Source organism: Pseudophryne corroboree, chromosome 4 (genome assembly GCF_028390025.1).
Source record: "Pseudophryne corroboree isolate aPseCor3 chromosome 4, aPseCor3.hap2, whole genome shotgun sequence".
Classification (NCBI taxonomy): Eukaryota; Metazoa; Chordata; class Amphibia; order Anura; family Myobatrachidae; genus Pseudophryne; species Pseudophryne corroboree.
The window spans coordinates 299,581,860-299,597,472 of record NC_086447.1 but is presented as its reverse complement, the minus strand read 5'-3'; the positions used below and the strand labels follow the sequence as shown (position 1 = coordinate 299,597,472).

The 15,613-nt window shown below is 45.5% G+C and overlaps 1 protein-coding gene across 7 annotated transcripts in view; it reads right to left on the bottom strand.

Moving 5' to 3' along the window:
* Positions 1 to 6,363, bottom strand: part of TMEM212 (transmembrane protein 212) — a 77,789-nt gene extending 71,426 nt beyond the window's left edge. For 4 of the 7 annotated variants that reach the window (XM_063916255.1, XM_063916260.1, XM_063916262.1 and 1 more), the window contains exons 1-2: positions 6,274 to 6,352; positions 3,720 to 3,911 (exon numbers count right to left, since the gene is read on the bottom strand). The gene's annotated coding sequence lies outside the window, so the exon portion shown is untranslated. Of the gene's footprint in view, positions 1 to 3,719; positions 3,912 to 6,273 lie in introns of all 7 variants that reach the window. The other 3 variants (XM_063916256.1, XM_063916257.1, XM_063916259.1) reach the window with 3 other exon arrangements.
* Between the last annotated feature and the right edge of the window lie 9,250 nt (positions 6,364 to 15,613).

Genomic DNA, 15,613 nt, shown 5'->3' with positions numbered 1-15,613 from the left:
GAGGTCTGGATTTGGAGTCACACTCAAAATGAAAGTGGAAAAACACACTACAGGCTGATCCATCTTTGATGTAATGTCCTTAAAACAAGTCAAAATGAGGCTCAGTAGTGTGTGTGGCCTCCACATGCCTGTATGACATCCCTACAACGCCTCGCCATGCTCCTGATGAGGTGGCGGATGGTATCCTGAGGGATCTCCTCCCAGACCTGGACTAAAGCATCCGCCAACTCCTGGACAGTCTGTGTGTTGGTGGATGGAGCGAGACATGATGTCCCAGATGTGCTCAATTGGATTCAGGTCTGAGGAACGGGCGGGCTAGTCCATAGCATCAATGTCTTCGTCTTGCAGGAACTGCTGACACACTCCAGCCACATGAGGTCTAGCATTGTCTTGCATTAGGAGGAACACAGGGCCAACCGCACCAGCATATGGTCTCACAAGGGGTCTGAGGATCTCATCTCAGTACCTAATGGCAGTCAGGCTACCTCTGGCGAGCACATGGAGGGCTGTGCGGCCCCCCAAAGAAATGCCACCCCACACCATTACTGACCCACTGCCAAACCGGTTATGCTGTAGGATGTTGCAGGCAGCAGAACGTACTCCTTGGCGTCTCCAGACTCTGTCACGTCTGTCACATGTGCTCAGTGAGAACCTGCTTTCATCTGTGAAGAGCACAGGGCGCCAGTGGTGAATTTTCCAATCTTGGTGTTCTCTGGCAAATGCCAAACATCCTGCACGGTGTTGGGCTGTAAGCGCAACCCCCACCTGTGGATGTCGGGCCCTCATACCACCCTCATGGAGTCTGTTTCTGATCGTTTGAGTAGACACATGCACATTTGTGGCTTGCTGGAGGTCCCTTTGCAGGGCTCTGGCAGTGCTCCTCCTGTACCTCCTTGCACAAAGGCGGAGGTAGCGGTCCTGATGTACTGGCCTGTCTCCTGGTAGTGCCACCATGCTCTGGACACTACGCTGACAGACACAGCAAACCTTCTTGCCACAGCTCGCATTGATGTGCCATCCTGGATGAGCTGCACTACCTGAGCCACTTGTGTGGGTTGTAGACTCCGTCTCATGCTACCACTAGAGTGAAAGCACCGCCAGCTTTCAAAAGTGACCAAAACATCAGCCAGAAAGCATAGGAGCTGAGAAGTGGTCTGTGGTCACCACCTGCAGAACAACTCCTTTATTGGGGCTGTCTTGCTAATTGCCTATAATTTCCACCTGTTGTCTATTCCATTTGCAAAACAGCATGTGAAATTGATTGTCAATCAGTGTTGCTGCCTAAGTGGACAGTTTGATTTCACAGAAGTGTGATTGACTTGGAGTTACATTGTGTTGTTTAAGTGTTCCCTTTATTTTTTTGAGCAGTGTATAACATACATCAGAACATAGACTGCAGTGACAAGGCGTATGCTGATGCCTTTACTAGTAGTATCTTTAGAATCAAGAGAACACATTTTTTTTAATTCCTTTTCAAACATGCACCTAAAATATAAACTACTGTATATATAATTGTCATTTTTTTAAAAATAATAATTTATATCCCATTGTAATTATTTTTACTATTAATAACGCTATTCTCAATTATTTCAGTGTTCTGTTTTATATCAGAAATATGTTGCTTGTTTTGCATTTTTGCTACATCTTTCAGTGCAGGAAACAGTAATATCTCTACAAAAAAAAAAATCCCCCCCACCCCCAAACATAACTAATGTGTTATTTAGCTGAATTTCATACAGCTGCTGCACAGGAATGTTCTCACACAGAAAATCCACAATGCATCCATGTAATTGCTTCATCCAATGTTGTTAACAGAGGATTTCAGCCTTGCTGAGGACAGGCCATATACTGAATTCACACCAAAACATGTGAAGGATGCTATTCTCTGATGGCGGAACTGTTCAGATTGTTATTTATTCTGATTAGTTAGGCATTCTTGAAGTATTGATGCCCAGGAAGGCCTCATCTTGTTTTTAAGAACAATTTCTTCTGCCCAAGCTCAAATTTATACAAGAAAGCAACCACATATTTACACAGACCTACTGTACTTCTACTAATTTAGCCACTGGTAGTCTGTGGGATAATTTCTCATGTACTCAACCATGGTAATTTGTCTTGCTGTAGTTTACGGATTATTCATGCTCCTCTGCGTAGTCTTTCGGAATCTAGACTATGATGGCAGCGCACTCTCATGAGAAAAACAGTTTTTTCACATTAACACAGTTGCTGCATAAGTGTTTTTAGGCTAAGTGCATATATACTTGCCTACCTGACCCTCTCCATGAGGGAGAAAATGCTCTGTTCCTGGACTTTCCTGGTAATGTATGATTGCCATCACCTGTGGTGAAACGCCTTTCTTATCAATTAACTAGCTGACCACAGGTGATGGCAATCATACATTACTAGGAAAGTCCAGGAACAGAGCATTTTCTCCCTCATGGAGAGGGTCAGGTAGGCAAGTATGAGTGCATAGCTCCCAACATGACCCTCTCCAGGAGGGACACAATGCTCTCCTTCTGGACTTTTCTCTTCATTTATGATTGTCTGCACCTGTGTTGAACAGGTAATGGATAAGAAAGGTGTTTCAGCATAGGTGATGGCAATCATACATTAAGAAGAAAGTCCAGGAGCAGAGGATTCTGTCCCTCCTGGAGTCATGTTGGGAGGTATGTAAGTGCAGTTATCCCCCTTATTGTATCACCCTTCCTATATAGATCTTACAAACTGTCTTCTATCTAGTTGATACGAGGATGCCGGTCTTTCCTTCCCTGCACATTTGATGTTGTTGCGTCAGGTAAGGTTTTCTTTTCTTTTAAAACTCGTTTCACAATCTTTATAAGGCAGTCAGTAAAAGAAGAGCCCCTCTTTGCGTAGTTTAATTGTTTCTTTATCTTAGACTACTAAGTAATATGAAACTGACACACTTTTAATTAGACAAACCACAGCTTACTATGGGCTCGATTCAGACCTTATCGCTGTTGTGCGAAATCGCACAGCGGCCGATTATCGAATGACTGTGCAAGCGTGTACACCGCAATGCGCAGGAGGCATGACGCCTAACAGCGATGGGATGGTGCAAAGTTTTTGCACAGCGTACGCATGCATTCGCACACTTGCATGGGGCGGGTTTTCACTCTCTCTGTGCAGCGACTATCTGATCGAAGCCCTCTGCAAAAATGCACAGCAGTGATCATCATGTCTGAACTAGACCCTTAACCAGGAGGGATAAGAAGACTATGGGGAGACTGATGTGTGGATTTTCCAGGAGGGGAGAAAAGGAGCACTCACTGTGAGGAGCTGCAGTGCTGCACTTTCATTTCCTCAGCCAGCGCCAACTGTGCAACATCCGTGTTTTTCTACTGCAGGAGTGTATACAGCAGGGCCGGCCCAACCAGTACCCGGAGTACGCAGCCGCGTTGAGTGCTACACTGTGAAGGGCGCTACGGCTGCATTCTTCATACCCCCACCCCCGCTCGAGTCCCAGGACACCACCGGCAGCCCTGCTCCCTGCACACCACCAGCAACCCAACTCCACCCCACTCCCTGCCAGCAACCTCGCTCCCAGGACACTGCCGGCAACTCCGCTCCACCCAGTTCGCCCACTATATCCCTAACACCACCTTGAGGGTACAATTTTGTGGCTACGCCCCTTTCTTGTGAGACCATACCCATTGTACAATTTATCTCATTAAGGGGCACCAAAATGTATCTTTGCTCACCAATAAAAAAAGCTTGGTCTGGCCCTGTTAGACAGGTGGCCAGTCTGTTTCTCTCTTACAGTTTATATGCCGCTATCCACAGTATACAACCATCCTGATGACGAGTGTAGTGTTTCTTCCGATGCTGCGCTGTGGTGAAGTTGGGGAGCCGCCTGAGCGTCGATGAGGCCAGTCAGTTGATAAACTTTCTCCCTGCAAGTGCAAAGTGCATTTCTGTGCAGAGCGGTATCAATAAGGGGATAATTCAGATCTGAACGCTGCTGTGCGTTTTCTCACAATGGCCGATCAGATCCTATCTGCGCATGTGTATGCACCACAATGTGCACGTGTGTTGGACAACAACAACGGCCATCGCTGGTCGGCAACAGGATGGGGCGGGAAAAAATGACCGCACGGGTGTTTGCAAGGTAATTGACAGGAAGATGCAGTTTGTGGGTGGCAACTGAGCTTTTTGGTTTTAATCATTTTCTTTTATTGAAGCATGAATAAACATACAATGTACTCATAGTGTTCTTCTACAATTTTTTGTAGCATCAGTCATTAATGATCAATCATGAACAAAAAGAGCGTTGGAAAACTATATAATAAACATGTAATAAAATACATAAGTTCTGATCAAACCCTCAGGAGGATGTGTGGCGATCACCCCCCATCCCCAAGTAAATTTCAGGGAAATAGATAGATCAAGAACTATGGGGGGATCCCTATCCAGATTGAGCAGTCCATACCATGAGGTCATACGTAAGCTTCTATGAATTCCCTCCCGTATTGATAAATTTGTGTTACAATGTAACTTTCCCATACATCGAAAAATGGACCAACCCGTCGTTCCTTGTCAAACATGGTTTCCACCCAATACATTCTGAATATGTTATGAAGCTTGTCCTTATATAAGGGGAACGACGGGGGGTTGGGATGAATCCAATTTTGTAATATTGTTTTTTTTTGCTGCTGAGCTTATGGCCAGGAGCAACTTTCTCCCTCCCTTGGTAATACGCTGAGATTTTGGGGGGAATCCAAAAATGGCCCACTCAGGAGAAAGAGGAATATAATTAATCAATGTAGCCTCTGCTTCACGTTTAACCCTTATCCAAAAACCTCTAATTATTGGGCAGTCCCAAAAGCAATGGAATAAATCTGCATATTTCCGAGAGCATTTGGGGCAATCATCAGTGTAAATTAATCCCATGAGGAACTGTCTATTTGGAGAAATATAGGTTCTATGTATGACATTGTAAAACAGTTCCTGATACATATTTGATTATAAGAGTTTACAAGAAATATTGAGAAATTTCAAAAGGTTCTGAGTTGAGAAAGTTGGGAAGTGGACCAACCATTGGCTCATTCCTGATTGTATGTTAGTATGATCAATAGGGTTATCAAGTAATCTATAATGATAAGAAATCGCCTTTTTATAAGAAGGTCCTTTACGTATTAAAACATCCAAGGGATTATCCCAATCTAGATCTTTGAATTCTTTCAATACCGTAGAAATATAATGTTGGGCCTGTAAAAACGCCACTGGATAAGATTGAAGTATTTCAAACCTAGCCCCAGCTTCTGAGAAGGTGAGGGGTCATTTATCTTTGAAATTAATTAGTTCCCCTATTAAAAAGATCCCGCCATAAGGTGAAGGTGTGAGCCGCCATGCCGCCCTGGAAGCCTGGATTATTACAGAGGGGGAGGTGAACAGAGAAATGGTCATTAAACCTGCTCCTATGTCTCAAAATATGCCAGACTTTTCTTGTGTTCCACAAGAGACGATTATCCCGGAGAGTAGGGTGTACATCTTGGTCACGACTGTGGAGGAAACTAGCAATGTTTAAGTCTCCCAATAGATGAGATTCAAGTACTGTATTTACATACACATTTGTACCATGAAGCCAGTCAATTAAATATCTTAAATGGGCTGCGTGGCTATATCGCACCAAATCCGGAAAGTTGATTCCTCCATTGTCCTTAGTCTGGCATATTTTGAGAAAACTGATGCGTGGCCATTTCCCTTGCCAAATAAAGGAGCGAAACTGGCTATTAGTATGTTTCACATCTCTTTGGGTAAGTAATAGAGGAAGAGCCTGTAGTAAGTAGAGCAGTCTAGGAAAGGTTATCATTTTGATCAAATTCGCCCCTTCCCAGGTAGGTAAGAGTTAAATGTTTCCATCCTCTTAATTCAGTAGAAATATTCGATATAGGGAAGTTAAAAGGCGGCCATACTCAATGCCCCGCCCACCGGAAGTCCGGCAACTGAGCATTTACAAGGAGTGTCCGGAAAAAAGCAGGCCTTCCCAAGCTTTTTCAGGGAGGGTGTTTGACGTCAGCCCCGGCCCCGATCACCCTGATGTGAACGCACTGGAGTAAATTCTGATTGGCGCACAGACTGCACAAAGTGGATTTTCAAAGCTCAGCTACACATGCGATCGCACACTTGCACAGCAAATTTACACTCCCCTGGAGGCGGCGACTATCTGATCGTAGAACAGCACAATTAACAGCCCAGCGATCAGATCTGAACTAGGCCCTAAGTCCGGCAATGGTTGACAGATCACAGACTTACCCTCACCTCATTAAGACACCCCACCGACCGGACCTCTTCTCTCTCTCCCTCTCTCGCTGTTACTCCTCTCAACTGACTTCCTCCCGGGGCTCCTATGTAACTGCTTAACTGCCATTCTCTTAACCCCCGCAGTCCACACGGGCAGGGAAGGCAGTCTTTTAGTGCCCGGATGACCTTTCCCTGTGCCCCTCACAGGAGTACAGCCTGTCCCTTTAGTGGTTTTGGGCTGTGCCAGTGCGCCCCTAGTTAGGACCAATGGTCAAAATCATTATTCGGGGTAGGGCATTACAGTAGATACTCTCTTCGTTGGTTTGACAAAGTCGCCAATGATCAGCAGCTTTGACAAATGGATTTGAAGTGGCAGCTGTAATTAACATTTATTTCTGTTGACACATTGAATCCATCAATCAAAGCTGCTGATCATGGTCTAGTAGAGTAAATCTGCTTTACTTTATTTGTGCAAGTAATATATAGATCAGTTGTATTCAACATGCGGCCCACCAGCGGCTGCAGAACTACACTTCCCAGCATCATACCTCCTGATTTTGGCAGGACAGTCCCATTTTTCAGGTTCTGTCACACCCGCAGGCTACAGTGTCCCGTGGGGTGTTGGGGGCTGGTTGGACCCCTGTCACTCACTGCTATGCATAGAAGAGTAGCAGTGAATAGATGCTGTGTGTGTGTACACAGGGTCTATTCACAAGCGACAGGCACATGGGGCATGGCCAGCAGCTCACAGAGCACCATGCCCCCACAGTGACATAAAGAGGGGCATGACTCGTGATTGCAGCATTTCCCATGAGGTCACGCCCCCTAGACACAAGGCCACTCCCCCTAATTTTGGGCACACGTCTGTGGTGCATGCAAGTGTCCCTCTTCCTTGCCGGGCAAAGTTGGGAGGTATGCAGCATGCCCTGCAGCAGTTTTGGCATGCCCCAATAGCAAAACTGTGGCAGGGCATGCTGGGCTGTCTAGTTCCACAGCAGCCAGAGAACCGCATATTGAATACACCTGATCTAGATACATTAAAAGCTATAAAGTCTACCAATTCCCTGGTGAATGTGTTTCTGTACAATGGGGGTAATTCAGACCTGATCGCTCACTAGCTTTTTTGGCTGCGATCAGGTCAGAACTGAGCATGCATATGCACCGGTAATGTTCAGGTGCGTCGCTCAGGTACAAAGTGTATCGTTGCTGTGCGATGGGTTTTACGAAGAATCCATTCGCACAGCCGATCGCAAGGAGATTGACAGGAAGAGGGCGTTTGTGGCTGTCAACTTACCATTTTCTGGGAGTGGTTGGAAAAATGCAGGCATGTTCAAGCGTTTGCAGGGCGGGTGTCTGACGACAATTTCTGTCCCGGACAGCCTGAAGTGATCGCAGCAGCTGAGTAAGTCCTGGGCTACTCAGAAACTGCAAAAGATTGTTTTGTACCACTCAGCTGCACATGCTTTTGCACACTTGCACAGCTAAAATACACTCCCCTGTAGGCAGCGACTATCTGATCGCCTCGCTGCAAAAAACTGCTAGCGAGTGATCAGGTCTGAATTAGGCCCAATGTTCCCTGTTTCTGTACAATGTTCCCTGCACTATACTCTGAGGGGTGATTCAGACCTGATTGCTGGGCTGCTAACTTTGCTGTCCTGCATTCAAATAGTCGCCACCCCCAGGGGGAGTGTAAATTTGCCGTGCATGTGTACGCCGAGCTGCAAAAATCCACTGTGTGCAGTCTCTGCGCAGCCCAGGAATTACTCCTACAGTGTGATCGGGGGCCAGAGCTGATGTCAGACAGACTTCCTGAAAACGCTTGGGCACACCTGCGTTTTTGCGGACACCCCTAGAAAACGGTCAGTTAACACCCACAAATGGCCTCTTCCTGTCAATAACATTGCGAACGCCCATGCAACGTAATTTTCGCACCTTCCTGTCACTGACCGGCGATGCCCGTTATTGTTGTCCGACGCGCGTGCGCATTGCAGTGCATACACAGTTATGACCTGATCGCCCGATGTGCAAAAACGCACAGCAGCGATCACGTTTGAATCAGGCCCTAAGTCTATTCTATTGCCATTCCTGAACTGTGCGTGCTCCGTGGCCGAGTATACACAAGCTTGAGCAACTACAGGGGATTTAGGGCCTGAATCAGCATGGTTCCTTATTTTGCTAAAATCGCTATTTGCGTATTTTTGCACATGTGCACATGTGCGTATGCCATTACACGCATGTGCAAGGTCTTAAACTGCGTTCTCTTCAGAACGCAATCTAAGTCCTGTAGGGGGCGGTGACGTGGCACTGATGCCTAGTTTTGTGGGTGTCGAATGCACCATATGGGGAGCGTGGTCTGGACAATGAAGGCTGTATGGGTGCGGGCCGCGGTGGCTGCGTGATGTGACACGCAGCTGCTGCGACCCAAAAGATGGCTGCCTGCCGACTACCTTTGCAGCAAGGCTGCTTAGGCAGGGGGCAAACCTAATCACATGAGCGCTTCGCACAACTACAACTCATGCTGAATTAGAGCCACGGAGCTGTATGTATCTCAGCAGCATATTCACTTCCGGCTGAGAGGGTGTAGCTGGATGGCTACATAGTGCAAGTGTTCAGAGGACATGTTTTATAGACGGAATTGCAGGCTATTCAGAAGTCAGCGCATTCAGTGCATTCAGAAGACAGCGCATTTTATGAGAGGAGGACAGAGAACGCTATTGGTTGGGGCACTAATAAATTCAAATAAAACAACTTTTATTGTAATTGTTAATCACAAACAAACACAAAAAACATAACTCAGTGGTGGTTCATATGTGTATTATATTGGAACCACTCTAAGTGCTGCAAAAGATCTCCTGCTCAATCCAATGTTAGAAAATTTATAAATTGTCAATAATATATCACCATGAACGTATATATAATATTCTAAGTCTGCTGTAACAAAATATTCTGGGCAGTCTACAATACCCAGAGTGTTGTCACACATACTGTATAATATGTGAGTACACAGATAAGATGATATCAAAACGATAAAGAACAAGGTACAGTAGTTTGTGTTCTTTTCTATGTTGACCACACATTACATGTAAATTTGTACTATTAAATAATTAACACCCTATATACCGGTTTAATATTTTTAGTCCACTATAAGTGGGAACCAGTGTGCCTATCCAGCCCCCCCCTCCCCCCTCCCCCTTTTTCTGTAGCAAGTATTCAGATATTTCAGGTTCATTTGTAGCACCAAGGATAGGGCTGGTATATAAATGCGCAGATAGTGATGATGACTACTTTCATAAGCAGATGGATGGCACAGTGCAGCTGCATAGATATAGCCAACTCTGAATACAGGCAAAGATCTGCATTTATTTCCAAGCAAGCAGTGCACCTGCGATCAGCTCTGTTACCTGAAATTGTGATGTGACTGAGATGTGTATGTCTGACAACCACCTGTAGCTGCATGAAGGGCCATCTTAACATAGAGGCACACTGGGAAACTGCCCAAGGGCCCCACAATTCTAAGGGGCTCTGTGCAGGGGTAGGTGCTGGTCACACAATCAGAGCATCCAGGCAACATTCTCTACCTGCTCCTAGCTAGAAGCCAGAAAGTAAATGGCTGTCAGCATGCTAATTGGTGGATGGCTGGAGCTTTCCACCAATCAGAGTGCTGACAGTCATTCACTGTTTGGTAGCATGTATAGAGATGGCGCAGGACTGCAGGATTGTCATGTTATGATTTCTTTAAATTGGTGCCCAGAAATGGGTGCTTAGTGGCCCCAGTGCATTGCTTTGCCGATGGCCTACTATACACGTGAATCAAAGTATTGCGATGCTGCCAAGAGCTGGATAAAGAGTGGGCCGGACCGGGCGATGTTTGCTGCAGTATGAGGGCTCTGTCCTCCCCGCATGTAATCTGGCGTTGCATCCAGGAACTGTCACTTTTTTGGCATTCAACTTATTCAGCTATCAGTGTATTTTCTTTCCTTTTTTGTTACCCTAAAAAGAAATGAGAGAAAAATAAAGCCTTCCCTCATTTCAGGTATACTTTTCAACTCAATTTTATATATATATATATATATATATATATATATATATATATATATTGAGAGAGAGGAGGTAAAAGATGTACAGGCAGAAAAATGTATTAAGCAAGTAAGCCAGAAGAAGGGTGATAGATAAGCCTTGGAGAGCACACAAATTGCGTTTGTTTAAAAAACAGAGCATGGGTGAAAATTAACCAGAGAGTGTGGAGGGTGAGCGATCATTGATGCTCTCTGTATTATATGGTGGTCACTGCAATGCTCTCTGTATTGTATGGTGGTCACAGTGATGCTCTCTGTATTGTACAATAGTCACTGATGTTCTCTTTATTATATGGCAGTCACTGATGCTCTCTCTGTATTGCATGATGGTCACTGTTGCTCTCTAATATATGGTGTTATTGATGCTCTCCGTATTATATGAGTCACTGATGTACTCTGTATTGTATGGTGGTCACTGATGCTGTCTCTAGTATAATGCAGTCACTTGTGCCCTTTGTATTATAAAGTGGTTAGATGCCCTTTATTTTATGGCAATCCCTGTGATGTTCTTCTCTGCCTTACATGGTTTTTACAGTGATGTTATACTTTATATATTATACAGAGGTCACTGATGCTCTCTGTATCATATGGCAATCATTACAGTGCTCTGTGGTGGGTAAGGTAATGTAGTACAGGCACAGAGCCGGCCTTAGGCATAGGCAAACTAGGCAAATGCCTAGGGCATTTGGTATGCTAAGGGGCACCAGCAGCTTCTGCTGATTAAAATGATATGCAGCATGCCTATATTCTGTGTGTGACTGTGGCTGTTTCTGCATACGAAATGCTACGTTGCGTGTATTCCTGGAAATCACTGTAATGTAGCATTTCGTATGCAGATACAGCCGCAGTCATACACAGAATATAGGCATGCTGCATATCATTTTAATAAGCAGAAGCTGCTTGTGCCTCCTAGAGGGGCACCAGCCAAAATCTTGCCTAGGGCATCATATTGGTTAAGGCCAGCTCTGTACAGGCAGATATACTTACTGTACCATTGAGTCTTGGGACAGTGGAGTCTGCATGCTCCATTTAAAAAGACACACCAGAACCACAGAATAAATCTCACCTGATATATACAGTGCTGGATTGACAACAGGGTGGCAGGGCGTGGTCGCCCAGGGGCCCCACATCATAGCTGTGTCATCAGCATGGATGGCAATATAAGTACTGAGGTTGCAGTATTGACACATTGGGCTTGATTCAGAGATGTGTTCAAATGCCATCTCAGCTGCGATTCTGCATGCAGCGGCTGTGCAAAAATATGCAAATGTTGCAGCCACCTTATTGAGATGCCCAGCGTAGGCATCTGAGATCAACCACTTGTATATGAAGGTGCAACATTGGTGGTGGATAATAATAATAATTTTTCTGCGTATGGGATCGCAGTTGCAGGCAGAAACACAATGACACGCCTGCTTTTGAATCGCCACTCCTCTTTCCCTCCTCCAAACACCCCCTGTCTGTCAATCACTTTTGAGTAGGGTGGCCAATCCCGGGATCAGGATTGGCGGGATCCCGGGATTTAGGTCTAAAATTGTCCGGGATTCAATCCCGGGATTTGATCTTCCAGTCCTGGGGATTTCGGGATTAGAAAGCCACCTTGTTTTTTCAATGCTAGGCAGCGTTGAGCGTCCTCAGGAGGCTGAGACGCTGCCCAGATCCCTCCTCCCGGCTCCCCCTGCCCCCAGCTGTGTGCACTGTGCAGCATGACGTGAAGTCAGAGGTCACACTGCGCAGTCTGATGCCAGACACCCGCGCTGCTAGCATCGCACTTCACCGCCCACCGCCTGCAGCAAGTGAACCTGCCCACACTCCCAGAGGATGGTGTGTAGTTCTGTGGGCTGGGCGGACCTGGAAAGGGGGTGAGGGCAATGAAAATTTTTATTTAAAAATCTTCAACCCAATCCCGGGTACCCCGGGAATCCCGAGATTGATAATTTTTCAATACCGATACCCGGGATTGAGAAAAAGGCCTGGGATTGGCCTCCCTACTTGTGAATAAATCCTCATTGCGACCGCTGCCGCAAGACCATCGTGGCCCATGCACAATGTGACTTACATGCATGTGCAGTGGCAAAAAAATGCACAAAGAAATCACTCACTGCATACAAAATCGACATTGTGCCACCTTTCTCTGCATCAGGCTCATATACTGTACTTTATAATAACATCGCATATCATATTGACAGTTTTATTTGTAGGGGCCCCCAAAAGTTAGTTTCTCTTTGATTCCCAAAAACTTGAATCTGGCCCTGGGTATAATACTTCCTCCTGCGGCACATCGGGGCACGGAGAGAACAGAGAATGCTATTGCTCAGCTGCCATCCTATGGGCATGCAATATGAGTGTCGTAGGTAAGTCAGTGAAAGTGATTGTCTCGGATGATGAAACTACACCTTCCGTAGGGAAGGACTGTGTGTCAGTATCTGCATAAGGTCACAGATGGGAGATTGCCAATAGATGCAACTGAGGGTGCTTCTGCATCTCCTCCCAGTCTTCCAACACCCGGTGCCTCTTTGCCACTCTCAACTCACTCCTCTACCCACCTCCACCTTGTCTCCTTTCCTCACTCTCTGCTCTTGACTTTGCCACTTACTTCACATTCAAAATTGACTCCATACGTCAGGACATCACATCACACTAGACCATCAGTAACCAGCCTTCTCCCATCCCTTACCAACCCTCTCCATCCCTCGCACCAACTCTGACATCTTTCTCCCATGCATCTGGAGATGAAGTCATGGCTCTCATTCGTTCCTGTCCCCTCACCACCTCCCCACTTGACCCTATCCCCTCCCGCCTCCTCCGCTACCTCTCTCCTTCTGCTTGTTCCCATCTTTCCCACCTTCTCAATCTCTCCCTCTCATCAGGCACTGTCCCCTCTGCCTTCAAGCATGCACCCATCTCTCCTATTCTTAAAAACCTACCCTTGATCCAAACACTCTCCAACTACCGACGCATCTCTCTCCTCCCTTTTGCCTCCAAACTCCTTGAGCGTATTGTCTACAACCGTCTTACTTCCTTTCTTTCCTCACACTCACTGCTTGACCCATTCCAGTCTGGCTTCTGTCCTCTCCACTCCACTGAAACTGCCCTTACAAAAGTATGCAATGACCTCAATGCTGCTAAATCTAAGGGACACTACTCTCTACTTATTCTACTTGATCTCTCTGCTGCTTTTGACACTGTGGACCATCCTCTCGTACTGCAAATCCTTCACTCCATTGGTCTTCGTGACACTGCCCTCTCTTGGCTGTCTTCCTACCTTTCTGACTGTCCATTCTCTGTCTCCTCTCATGACTCCACCTCCCCCTCACTTCCACTAACTGTAGGGGTAACCCAAGGTTCTGTCCTGGGTCCTCTTCTTTTCTCTCTCTATATGTCCTCATTAGGTAAGCTCATTAGTTCTTTTGGCTTCCAATATCATCTCTATGCTGATGACACCCAAATCTATCTTTCCTCTTCAGACCTCTCCCCTGCTCTCAACACTCGTATCTCCAACTGTCTCTCTGCTACCTCTTCCTGGATGTCCCAGCGCTTTCTTAAACTTAACATGTCTAAGACCGAGCTGATCATCTTCCCTCCCTCCCGCATAATCTCACCTCCTACAATCTCATTATCTGTTGATGGCACTACTATCTCCTCTAGCCCCCAAGTGCGCTGTCTTGGAGTAATCCTTGACTCCTCCCTCTCCTTCAAACCACACATTCAGCACCTCTCACAAACCTGCCGTTTTCATCTAAAAAATATTTTCAGGATTAGACCCTTCTGACGCAGGATGCTACTAAGACTCTTATCCACTCTCTGGTCATCTCCAGACTGGACTACTGTAATCTCCTCCTGGCTGGCATTCCTGACAAATACCTCTCTCCACTCCAATCTATCCTCAATTCTGCTGCCCGGCTCATTTTCCTCACCAAACGCACTACGTCCACCTCTCCTCTCTTACTAGACCTTCACTGGCTCCCCTTCCCTTTCAGAATCCATTTCAAGCTTCTAACACTCGCTTACAAAGCCCTCACCCACTCCTCTCCCAACTACATCTCTGACCTTATCTCCCTTTACACTCCCATCCATCCTCTTCACTCTGCTAATGCACGCCTGCCTACGGATTACTTCCTCCCACTCTTACCTCCAAGATTTTTCACGTGCTGCACCACTTCTCAGGAATTCCCTACCTCTCCCCCTCAGACTCTCCACCTCCTCTACAAAACTTCAAACGGGTTCTCAAGACCCACTTCTTCACCAAACCCAGCCAAATCTCATCCTAACCCTCTGTTCCACGCTCTCTATGTACCCCATCTGTGTCACCCCTATCTGTCTACCCCTCCCCTTTAGATTGTAAGCTCTCACGAGCAGGGCCCTCTTCCCTCATGTGCTTATCTTTTTTCTTACTTTAATAATCTTCAACTGCACCAAATCCAGCAGTCTTCTGCCACCTGATACTTATTCCAGTGTCATCTGCTGATGTAACTATGTTTATTTACCCTGTACTTGTCCTATACTGTCATCAACTGTAAGTTGCTGTTTTCCTGTTTGATTATCTGTTTATGTACTCTGTAATTGAGCGCTGCGGAATCCTTGTGGCGCCATATAAAGAAAGGATAATAATAATAAATAATAATAATAATAATAATAATAATATACCTCTGAATCCGTTCCAATCAGGACCTTTCCACAAATGCATGGAAAGGTTATCGGTACATTTTAATATATTATATCATGAATGTTTTATCAATAATTTTAGAGGGAGAGAGAAAGAGAGATTTATGAATATGAGTGTGCATGTGCATGGTGCATTCTCTCTCTCCAGTGAAAAGGAAAAGAGATATAAAAATTCTGCTAATGGTTTATTGTATCACCAGCAGAGGCCGCTGTGCACTAGTTATTATGTTGAAAGTCTCCTACTGCTGTTTGCTTGACAGTAAGAAACGGATGTATTGGAGAAAGATTACACTTTCGTTTCCAGACTCTATTGCATACGAAGTGAAGAAGAAGAAATAACAATACAAGCAGATTGAAGGATTAGGCTGATAGACAGATCTTGAAGTTGATGTGGATATGCAGTATGATGCCATGTTTTAAAGACGGCTGTAAAAACCCAGTACCATATTAATTTTGTATCATTTTTTATTTTAATTCTAATCTTAATAAATGTTGCATAATTTCCACATAAATAAGTATTTAGATTATACTCAACATTTTCACATATTGTTCTGTTAATGGACTGAAAATTCTTCATGTGGTTCTATGTTAGTAGTGGTGGACGCGCATCC